Source organism: Manis pentadactyla, chromosome 3 (assembly GCF_030020395.1).
Source record: "Manis pentadactyla isolate mManPen7 chromosome 3, mManPen7.hap1, whole genome shotgun sequence".
In the NCBI taxonomy this organism is placed as follows: Eukaryota; Metazoa; Chordata; class Mammalia; order Pholidota; family Manidae; genus Manis; species Manis pentadactyla.
The window spans coordinates 59,889,558-59,902,149 of NC_080021.1; positions in this window are offsets into that span (position 1 = coordinate 59,889,558).

The following is a 12,592-nucleotide window of genomic DNA, read 5'->3' on the forward strand; positions in this document are numbered from 1 at the left end:
TGAACACCAGGCTTTTATTTCACACTTAAAAGAAAATCTGTCAGGTATTTTGGTCACCAAATATATCGTACCTGCAATGTCAGGTGGTGATGATTAGATCTTATATACTAGACATCGTTAAGAAAAACAAAACAGTTTCCTGTCACTAATAATTCTGTGACTTTAAAATAATGACCATTGTTTGCAATACTTAGAATATTTTGTAGTCGGCTTGGACTGAGCTATGGCAGAAGGTTGGATGACTGAGATATGTAATACCAGAAATCCTCTATGGGAAGACTAAGAACAAATGAGAAGTAAACCAAGCTATTGTGTTTTCTCTTAAAAAGTGTAAGGGAAAAATACAGAACAGTAGATCAAACTGTTCTATTTTAGATGCAAAGGACAGAGCAGACTGAGAACCATTTTCATCTGAATATACAGTTTACTATGAATTATAAGGAGAAGCATGTTAAGTAAAATGTGCTGCTGTCCCCTTAAATGTTCGTCTATCACAGCTTTGCTTGTCTGCCTGGCTCCTACGGCTGCCTGATCCTCTTTTCTGGAATTATTTCAATTAGTTTTGGATCTGTCATCCTAAAGTCTCTGAAATTGCTTATTCTAAGAGATTTCAATATTTACTCTGATGACATTTTTGATTCTCAACACATAAGAATTCTTAGTAGTTTTGAATTTACTTTGTATCCTTTAGTCCATGTAACTCTGGCAATCAAGATTTTTCTCAATTTAATTTGCTTTCTGTTGAGGATTTAAATGATATTATCCTGAAGCTTTAGCCAACCACTTCCAGACCATAATCCTTGGCCTTCCTCACTGGCAAAAGGTTGTTCTCAGTTTTCTTGGTTCAGTTTAACCCTCCTACTTAATCTCTGACTTCTGGTAAATTGCCATCATGTTTAAAATCTGCAATTGTAACTCTTTTCCTAAAAAAAATTCCTGCTCACAAAGGACATTATGACTAACTTATATCACCTTATTTTTTAAATTTAACTAAGAGGCAGTGGAGGAAAGCTGCTGCCGATCAGCTCTAGGAATATCTTAACTGTCATCAGATCTAGAACGAATTTCAGTCGGGATTTTTGTCCTTTCATAGTGCATAAATTGCACCTCTTAAAGTTAGACATGGTCTGACTGTCTCACTGACACTCGGACTCTTTATAACATTCCTGCTCCTAGGCATTTGGCTGAGCAGCTGCTGCCTTCCAACAGGAAATTTATTAAAATGCATTTCGGTCCTGCAAAGGGGCTCTCTGGCATTGTTTGTTGGTTTTGTTCCTTATTTAATTTCACTTTCCTTCAGCCAGGACTCATCAACAGATTATGGCCCTTGCATAATGGGATGCCTTAAGGTTTAGATGCCAGTGCTTTAGAGATTTATACATTTACACACAAGTCTGGAAGACACACACTCTGCTCAGCTCTGTACACGTAGATGACATGCAGATCATTTGCTCCATTTCAAGAAATACTATACAAGTTCTTCTCAGTGAATCTGTTTATTTGGCTGGCTGACTTACTGTGGGGAAATCGCCAGAAGTTCTCTAAAATTGAATCCAGATAAGACAGAATTCTTTTTGATTGGATCTTATCCCTAGGTCCATCAACACTCTTCCATCACTTTGAAAGTTGGCAATTCACTCATAGCACCAATACCAAAGGGGAAAACCTTGGTTTTATGCTTGTCTCTATTCTTTCACTTATGGATCATATAAATATAAATATTAAACTGTCATATTTTCCTTTGAGAAACACAGCAGGGATAAAATAAATAATATCTATACATTATTTGAAACTACCACTTCCAATTACCTTATTTCATTTGTACTACTGAAATTCCCTATTAATTGGATGGATTGAGCAAGTACTTTCTAAATACATACATTTCATAGCTAATTTCAGGAAAGCTAGGCCCCATTTTACTTCCTGAAAGATGGCATACTGAACTTGATTTGCTCTCTGAGCATCCCTGAGATAGGAATGGATTTAGAGATTCCTGGATGACCAAGTTCTTATTCTGACCTTTTCTAGTTAGGAAACTAGAAAATAAAATGCAGAGTAGCACTAGAGAATCTATCACAATGGAAACTCCAATTTTGGTTGAAATATGATGAGAAGAATTTCAAGAATTTCAAGAAGAATATCCAACTGTCAGTGGATCAGAAGATAGTTTATTTCTTATGTTCTAACCACACTTCCTTATAGATCTATGAGACTGGAATCATTCATGAGTGCCAATGAACATGTTGACAGTGGAAAAGGATACATATGACTAACAATTGGGTCTATTCCAAGCAGAAGTTCACTTTGCTGTTAAGAAAAAAAGAATGATAAAGGTGTCTGTTAAAGTTATATTTAATGACAGTATTTGATCAGGACATAGAATTATACAGATTCTGCCCTGAATCTGGATCTCCATCCTTAAAACTAAATACACAGGCAATTATTAAACAAGGTAAAATGGTGCTTTATTATCATCTGAGGAATTGAACATCAGATTGTAAAGCATTCCTTTTGTAGATCAGGCTAGACCTCACAGGAGATTATTTTTCTAGTTTAGTGAAAGTCAAAAGTCTAGAACAAAGTTAGACTGAAACATTTATTTTGTAAACTATATGTATTTTTATATCCATTCAACAGAGATTGATCTTAATGCTTTACATGTTAATATAGCAATCTGTAAATTTATGATCTGCATTTCTTTGTATGCAGGGTAACATGATATATACACAAGCATGATTTGTAGTTGGAAAAACAAGTCTATCAGTGGGGGTGGTTGATTAAATTATACTCATTCAATGGGATATTATGATACTATAAAAAATTAAAGCATGGGAAACCTCTTATGTATTAATATGGAAAACCCTCCATGAAATATTAATTAAAAAAGAGCAAGGCATTAAAAAAGAGTGGGATTATATGCTATTTTTGTGTCAAAATGTGGGGAATATTTATATGTATTTGTATTGGTATAAGAAAATAGTGGGAGGACACACCAAAAGTCTAATAAAAATGATTATTTTGGAAGAGATGGGAACAGGGAAGGAGGATGAGGTGAGAGTAAAATTTACACTGTGGGCATTTTTTACATTCCATGGTTTTTATAAAGGCGATACTATTTTAAAAATTAAATGAAGTGAATTTTATTTGTTTTTGTTATTTGTACTCCTTAATATTTGTTAAATCTCTTTCACAGCTTTCATAAAGTATGTGTGACTCTCAATATAAACAAAGGAAGTAATTTGTAGGTCAGTATAGTTCCTATTAAAGTCAGGGCTTGGAACTGGACCCATGGTCTGCATTATCTAGTTGTGTGATCTTATACACAAAAATATATTTATTTCTGTCTTAGTTGGGTAAAATGGAATTAGGAGTGTTTCACAGGATTATTCTGAAGCTCAAATTACATAATATATGTTAACATGAATTCAGTTTACTTTTGCTGCTACTATGATTGCTAGAAAAAATCAATTTAAGAGATTTTTATTTGGAGTTTTCCTATAAAGAAGAAAAGGACCAGTCTAAGAGATTTTCCATTATTTTGTGTATCCATTTCATTGGAAGTCATGAACTTTTTGCCGCTTACCTAAAGGCACATGTGTTTATCTACTCAACGATCCTGGCATAAAAGAAATATGAAAATACTCCCAAAATAATAGTCCTAGATAAATACAGAGACAGGTATGGGCAAAAACTCTTCTATATTTTCTTGCTGTTATTTTCTTCATCTTTAATGAAATATAGTAAGTACATTACAGAAACAGACCAGATCCATACTTTAGAAGTCCAACAAAATCCCTGATTAAAAAAGACATATGCACCCCTATGTTTGCATTGTTCACAATAGTCAAGATACAGAAGCAACCTAAGTGTCCATCAGTAGATGAATGGATAAAGAAGCAGTGGTACATATACACAATGGAATATTATTCAGCCATAAAATAATCCTGCCATTTGCAACAACATGGATGTATCTAGAGGGTATTATACTCAGGAAATAATCCAGATTGAGGAAGACAAATACCATATGATTTCACTTATTTGTGGAATATAAAAACAAAGCAAAACAGAATGAACAAAACATCAGTAGGCTCATAGACACTAAGAAGTGACTGGTGGTTATACAGGGACAGGATTGGGATGAGTGGGTGGGGAGGGTGAGAGGGATAAAGGGGCACTAAAATTCTCAATCATAATATAAATTGGCCACAGGGATGATAATAGAGCATGGAGAATATAGTCAATAATTCTGTAACATCTTTCTATGTTGACAGATAGTAGCTGTGCTAGTGGGGATAAGGATTTAATACTATGTGTTAACTGTTGAACCACTGTGTTGCATACTTGAAATCAATATAAGATTGTATATCAACTATACTTCAACTAAAAAAAGAAAAAAGTCTCAGAAGTTCTTATGCTTATAGTTTAGGGTAGGGTTTCCCCTGACTCGAAGTGGACTAGGCCAGATGAGTCCAGGGTCAGAACTGCAAAGAGTACAAGTGGGCTGTAATGCATCGTCTAAGGTTGATCCCACTGCACAGAAGGAAAAGAGCTTTCTTCATGTCTCCTAGGATCAGAATCAGTTTAGATAAAGACTCATTTCATAGAGTGGGCCAGAGAAAGAAGAGAAAAAGAAGAAACTATTATTTCTATTATTACTACTGGTTGTGGGAGCAAGATGAAAAAAGAATAGAAGGCACAGGAGGTAATAGTGTTTCTGTAGCCCTGGGCAAAGCTACGCTGTGTGTGCTGCTGTAGACCCGAGGAGCTGGCTGCTGAGACAGAATTCTCTTTTACCTTACTTTTCATCCATTTTGATCCTTCTCTTACCCTCTTTAAAAATCTCTTTTTACCAGGACGTTACCCATCAGTCCTCAGAGGGAGTGTAGAGGGGCCTATAGGGCTCTGTCCAAATACCTTCTTCAGGGGCTGGCTCAGCCTTCTGCCAGGCGCTGGGCAACTTGATTGCTGGTGCCTCTCAGCTGTGTCCTTCCTGGAGTGTTGTCCGAGGCAGAGCACCATATTGCCCAAGGTTATACACCTTAATTGGCTGATAAGGAAAGAGAGACCCATTGCCTCAAGCTGGGATAGTTCTGAAGAGCCATCTCAGTTCTCCATGTGATTGGCTGAGTCCTCCATTGTACCATACTGAGGGTCAACTTCTTCTTCCCTTCATTCCTACCTTCCCCATTTCCTAACCCGTGTACCTGCCAGTGGCACTACACAACTCTCCCAGTCTGTTCCCTGAGACCCCAACCTAACACAGGTGTACTGGCAGCTTCAGTGATGGTGGGGGTGGCTGTGTTTGACTTTGCCTGCTTCTCAAATCATGAACAAATAAGAAACTCAAGGGTCCTGACATCCAGGATTGATTTGCATTGTATTCTCAGCTTTCAAGGGGTCTCTTCTAGATTTGGACTACAACCTTCAGGTTGAGGATTTCACTAACAGAATAATTCTTACAAAAGAGTATTATTCTTTAGACAACTCTTCAGTGTTTCTGGGCTGTATCTAGTTAAAAGAAAAATCATCTTCAAATGTTGTCTGAAGTTTTACTTTACATTTGTTCCAGAACAGCAGCAAACCCTAAATTGGTCTTAGAGTTTCTAATATTTCCTGTACATTTTAGGTCAATATCTGATTAGGTTACTTACACAAAATCTGCTTCTACTGCTTGATTTACATCATTAGAAAGATAGATGTTATATCCTTATGGCTACTGCTAAGGAACTGAAAATAATGTTATGTGATATTAATTTCCTTTTCTGAATCTTAACAAACTCATAACCATTATTAAATGTTAGCTTAAGTTCCACAATGTACCAGAAGTCTTTTCTGACTAGACCATTCTGTTCACGGTTGACCTCAGTTTTGAAATTCTGGTAGTCCATTAAGTCATGATGACTCAACAACTGCTAGTATTTGGACTGATTTTCCTTACTGTTTCCATATCTTATAAAGCAGACTAACAGTTTTTCAGACATTTTTATGTGACTCATTCACTAGAGTATTTAGCACAGCCACTATTAAATTGACAGCAATCAATTTTAACAATAACATGCAGGTAATCTGTAAAAAACAGAGGCTGAAGTATAAGTGGTGCTAATGATAAGTTTCTACTCTATGGAAAGAAATTATAGGGTTGTGGTTAGGGAGTGGCACTTTAAGGACAAACTCAAGTTCAAATCTCAAGACCACAAGATTCCAGCTGGTGACTCTGGGAAATCATTTAATATGCTTGAACTTCTTAAAATTTAGGATGGCTAGAGTTCTTATCTCCCAGAGTTATTTGAAGTATTGATGACTCACTTAATGAATAAAAAGCCCTTATTGCAGTGACAAATGGATGCTTATTATTACATTAAAATATTATTAGAACGTAATTCTGGATTCACTGTCACAACAAGGATACTACTGTGTCAAAATGGTATTTAAAAATTCAAACATCTTTCTAGTTTTTTAATTTTAAATGACTAGGGTCCATAGGTAGAATGAAATATTTGTAAGGACAGTACTGATGGCTTAACATGGTCATAGGCACCTTCCTTCCAGAGCTTCATTATTATCTAGGACATTCTGGCCAAAAGAAGGAGTAAAGTGCGTTTCTGTCCTCATTTGTTCATGTTAGGTCTTCACCATCTGATCTTGCCCATCTAACTTCATTGTATGAGTATTTATGATGTGCTATAAACTCCCCTAAAAATATGTACTTCACCTTCAATGTATCTGACACTAACCTGACTCAAAATGTCTCATCTCTGTATCCTCCAGTCTATTTCTCCCCAAGTGAGGCTGGAGAAAGAGCTGAAGGCGATTCATTGTATCACTTACTTATTGCTATGTTACAAATTATCACAAATTTAGCAGTTTAAACCAGCAAACATTTACTATCTCAGATTTCCTGGGTCAGGTATCTGGGCATGGCTTAGCTGGGTGCCTCTGGCTAAAAGGTCTTTCAGGAGGCTGTAGTCAGGCTGTCAGTCAAAGCAGAGGTCTCGTCTAAAGGCTTTACTGAGGAAGTCTATGTCCAAACTAATAGTAGTTGTCAGGATTCAGTTCCTCTTGGGTTGCTATACTGAGGATCTCAGATGCTTTCTGAATGTTGGCTAAAGGCCACTCTCTTGTCTTATGACTATCTCCATAGAGCAGCTCACATGGCAGAAGTGACATTTCATCTCTGCCACTTTTTGTTCACTGAAAGCAAGTCATAAAGTCCAACTTTCACTTAAGGTGAGAAGATTACAGAAGGACATGAATACCAGAAGGCTAGGATCATTCAGATCATTCAAGAGGCTGCCTATCACACCAGTCATGATTCAGAAGCACCTTATTTACCACGCTGCTCCTATAGAAACATATTAAATACAGTGCTGTGTCTACATAAATAGTCAAAGTTTTAAAGACATGTTATCTTTAATGTCTATTACAATTATTTCCTTTGGCTCGCTCATTTGTATAAATTCAGTCAAAATTTTAGCATTGTAAAGATTGTCTGGAAGATTGTGATTCATAATGTGGACTGGAAATGAGCAGACTTGTTTATTTTAATCCTGGATGTAGCATGTACTTATTGTTGACTCTCAGAGAGTTGCTAAATAACTGTCTCTTTCTCATCTATAAAAAGGAGGCAGTAATTTTAGCTTACAAATAGTGGGACTATGAACAACATAGTTTTAAAAAGCACTTTACAGTAGTGCTTTGAAATCATGTAACTAGTCTTAATACCAGTAATTTTTGCACAACAAAAACAACAGAAGCCACTCTTGCATTTGAAGTTCACAGATATATTTTACGTTGTGTAATAACAATTTACTGGCAGTAAATTCTTGATTCCCTTTTCTTGATTTTCATGTAATTTTATGATGGTTTGGCAATTCCGATTGGTACATGCATTTCATTTATAAATGGAAGAATGCTAATAGAACAAGTGATCAACTCAATGAAACTAATCTGAACAGAGAACTGGCTTTTGAAGCCAGTAATTCATACCCTGTCATTCTATTTTCTTGTCTTAAATATGAGTTTTGTGAACATTCGATGACAGCTATCTCAGCTTGGAAATGCAATGCCAATATTTCTTGAAATAAAATCAGACTCTTCAAGTCATATTTTGGCTTTATGAAGTTAAAATTAGATCCCACTTCAAACAGGTTTCTCTAATTAGGAAGTATCAAAAACAAAAGACCTCCCTTTCCAAGGAACATTGAACTATTATGCTAATGGAAAGACCACTGTGTAAGCCTTGGGTGGATCTGAGGAAAGTAGTTGTTATTCTGGCTTGTGTTTCCAACCACATTCATTTTGCTAAATCGCATTTCTCTTAGGAAAGCAGCCTGATAGGCTACAGTGTTGCCAATTCTATGAAATACCCCCTTTTTCCTGATTCTTTCATACTTAATCAAAAATCTTTACCACTATTTTTAAATGATATAGTTCCATAACAGATTGAAGTACTTGAATAATCACTTCATGATAATTAGATTTTACTGAGTGACCACCCTATTCCTTTTAATTTTCCCAAGCTGCAATTCTAAATTATGCAAATCATAAAATTATGTCTGAAACTATGTAATTTTATAGTTGATTTAGATAATTTAATTTGAAAATTAACAGGGGTGATACACATACATGCTTATAGGACAACTGGTTCAAATCTAAACAGCCCCAGAACCACAGGTTAAGCAGTATCTTTGTCTCTTCCTACATCTCCTGCTTTCCAAGTGTTTATGATTCAGAAGGACCTGTCCCTATTTCTCTGAGGGAGTATTTCAAGGAAAGTAAAGCCATGGCATATAATCAGAGACATAAATTACTTTTAAAAGCTTAATGAGCCTAATTTTTATCTACTGATGGAGCCATTTCCAGTATGTGTATGTGTGTGAAACATTTGCCAATATTATAAACAATCCAGAAAGGAAATTTTAACTGAGTAGATTTTGCATTACCATTCAGAAATTTCCAGGTTTTTCTTTCCCCATTCATAATTATGCTTCTTTTGTTCACTGTTTCCACATCTTTCCTAAATTATTTCCCTTTTTTTTTACTTGATTTAATTTCTAGCCTTCATTTTAATACATTTTTCAAATTTTTATTTGAAGATTCTCCAATTCTTCAACAGGACACCTTGATTACAATCTCTGAATCTGCAATTTTAACAGAAATATCAAGTTGAAATAAGTCTTCATTTCATATTTTTCTAAACTTGCCAGTTTTCTTTTTCCCATGGATCATTATTTTATGTTCTTGCCATCATCCCCTTTATCATCATTTCTCATTTGCAATGAATCCATATCTGGCCACAAGTCACTAGAAGTCTTGAAGCAATTTCTTCTTCTATGAATATTTGTTTTATTTTGAATTTTTCTTGAGTTACTTTCTTCATTCCTGTCCTTATAAATTAAATATTAATTGAGATGGGAACCTTGGATGAAAGGTGCTTTTTCATCTTTTTATTCTTTCTATATTTTTCAGAGCATCAAAATAAGATACTGTATATTTAAGGTTCTGAAGTATTTCTTTACTCAGCCCATTGAATTAAAAAAATAGCTAATGACTTACTGCACATTGGCTTACAATCATTTAAATATTTTATGATGATCATATAACCCTTAAATTGTATATGCATGTATTTTAATGTGTGTATTCAGTATTGTAATAAAAAATTGAATTGTACCCCACAAAATATTTTGCATATTATTTTCACTAATGAGTTATTTTTATGCCTATATGTGTAAGAAAGTATATATGAACCTCTTTTTATTTTTTCTCTTCCTGAACTATGTGGATGTGCCATAATTTATTTAATCAGTCCTCTGCTGATGGGTATTTCGATTACTCCTAATGGATTTCTATTATACACAATGTTGCAGCAGAAACACATCTTTGAAAATCTCTCTTTTTCCATCATGGGAATATTCCTGCATGATAAATTTCTAAACTAAAATTGTTGTGCCAAATAGTCATGCTAATTTCCCTTCCAAAATATTGTACTTATTTATATCTCTGTCAATACAACGTGTGAGATCACCATCATGCTAATTTCACCAACTTAAATCTAGTTAAGTAATATTTAGGCTTTTGCTTCTGTTTTCTTTTTAAGATACCTAACAAAGCCGAACCTATTTCCACATATTTATTACCATTTTTGTGGATTCCTTCTAAATATCTATCTCTTTTGTCTAATCTATTGTGCTTTTTTCCTTCTTGCTTTATATTACATGAATATTTAAAATTTATTTTTGGTATATATTGCAAATATTATTTTCCAGGTCCCTGTTGTCTTTTTAATTGGTTTAGGATTCCTTTTGGGGAACATAAATGAAGGGATTGAAAATATCTTCCAAACTGTTATTTCTGTGTCTATTAGTTGAGTTACTCCTGACATTTGTCCCTAACACTTACATACCTAACTTAAAGCACAACCTCATTGGAGGGAGAGAGGAAAAGAGAGGTGGAAAGGCAGAGAGACAAACAGAGAGAAAGACATATCAAAACACACAAATAAAACATGATAGATTACAAATCAAGATTATTCACATAACATTGGCCAAAATTCGTTTTACCCTGATGCATCTATTTTAAAGTGGTGTGCCGCACTTGCGGACATTGAGATTATTAGGTTTGAGGTCTCTGCAAGGAACAGCTCGGATGAGTAACAGCTTCCTAACTTATAAACACACAATTCACCAAAGGAAATCTATGAAACATAAAGTAAATCAGGAATCACTAAACATTATGCAAAATAAAACAACATTTTCATAAAGCACTCAGGTCCAGCAATGAATATTTCCTAATGACATTTTCACATCTTGGGGATTTTTCATTTGATTCCAATGAACCCATAAAACCCAAGTGGACTGCCTTCTGCGCAGGTAAGTGTTCTCTATCTGGAAAGCATGTTTGTAATTTGGGTGATTTGTTCTCCAATTTGCCAAATTTACCCTGACAATTACATTGTTTCACTCCTGGAGCATCCCTGTCAGTCTTCCTAGTTCATGCAATTTGGGACATCTTTGACCTTCTTTGACCTTCCCAGCTGCTGCTGCTCCTTTTCTTTTCATCTCCCTCCTTCTCTCCCACTGGACTCCCTCCCCCCTTCCTCCTCCTTTAGTTATTTCCATTCTGATAGCTGTGCCAGGGTAAGATACAGGTTATGAAGGTGTCACTGGAGTAAACTGTTAGCCTGTTTATTGTTCCTGGTCACACCTTGTTGTCTTGTCCAGGTTGGAAACTTTTAGAGAAACTGGGATGAAGTAGGTCCTGTGTTCTTAGGTATAATAAAATACTCCACTAATCCCAGCTCTATTTTTGGTTATTTTACTATTTGTCCAAGCACAGTAAGTATCTTATAAGAGGTTCTATGGAACTGGAGCTCCTTTAACATAATTTTCCTGTTCCTTTTTCCTTTTTGAGTTTCCTAAAAAACTCAAAAAACAGGAAAGTTGAGGTTTCACTGCATTGCTGTTGCCTTCTCTATAATTTAGAGTATAAGTGTGGGAGTAAGGTGTGTGCAGGTGCTTATGACAGTAAATACTTCTTTCCTGGACAGTAAGTTCTACATCTATAAGGGAATCAGTTGTTACAAAGATTCATCATATTAGGTGACTGAGACATGGGTACACAGGAAGCTCTCCTGGAAATTTTCTGAATTAACAATTTAGAGTTGGGAATTTCTTTTCTGTTTTTACTTACTCATCCCTATCTATCACATAAACACAGGTACTCTAGAAATACCTCCACTTGTCTCCAAGTTTACTAGCACTATTACAGGAGTTTATAAAACTACTGTTGGATAAAAATTAAACATTCCATGGAACTCTCTTTATTTAATGTCTAAAATATCTTGGTTGGTTCACATAAGGGTGTTCTTAAACAGGGACACCCCAAGACTTTCTGAAAATTCCACTAGGTGTAATCACTAGAGAAATCCAGAATTCCTGATGCTTAGATTCTTTTATCAAGCAGCTTATTATTAACTAAAATATAACAATATGCTAACAAAGATATTTATCATGTAGAAAGTGTCATGTTCCCTAATAATGTGAAGAAAAGAGGCTTGTGGTTTATTGCCCTAGAAATGCAACCCACAGAAAACATTTCACCACAAACTATAGCAACTATAGTTGAGGAATACATGTTAAAGGACACATTTGAGGAGAAACAGTTCATAGCAATACTATCCTGACATCTTCAAGATCAGTGTGGTATAAGGATGTATGTGTGTGTGTGTGTGTGTGTGTGTGTGTGTGTGTGTGCTATTTTCTGTCTTCACTTGATATATAGTACTTGCTCATTTAACTTGTTTCCAGTCAAAGAGCAGAATATAGTGAATTTGAGGGGCTCTATCCATCTCACCGGCAGTGTGTTTGTTCATAGTATTTTTTGTCCATATCTTTCTCTGGATCCCTTACTTTGTTGTAGCAAAATTTCAGGTAATCTTTAGGTAAGTCTCTCAGTCTGTCTCTTTATCCCATTTCGTCTTTGGAAAGGAAAGGAAGTGGCTTGGCTGGATATGCCTGACATCTTCACGAAGTCAGGGTGAGCATCCTGCAGAGACTAGACAGACAGCTGCGAGAAGGATTCTGAGTTCTGCGAA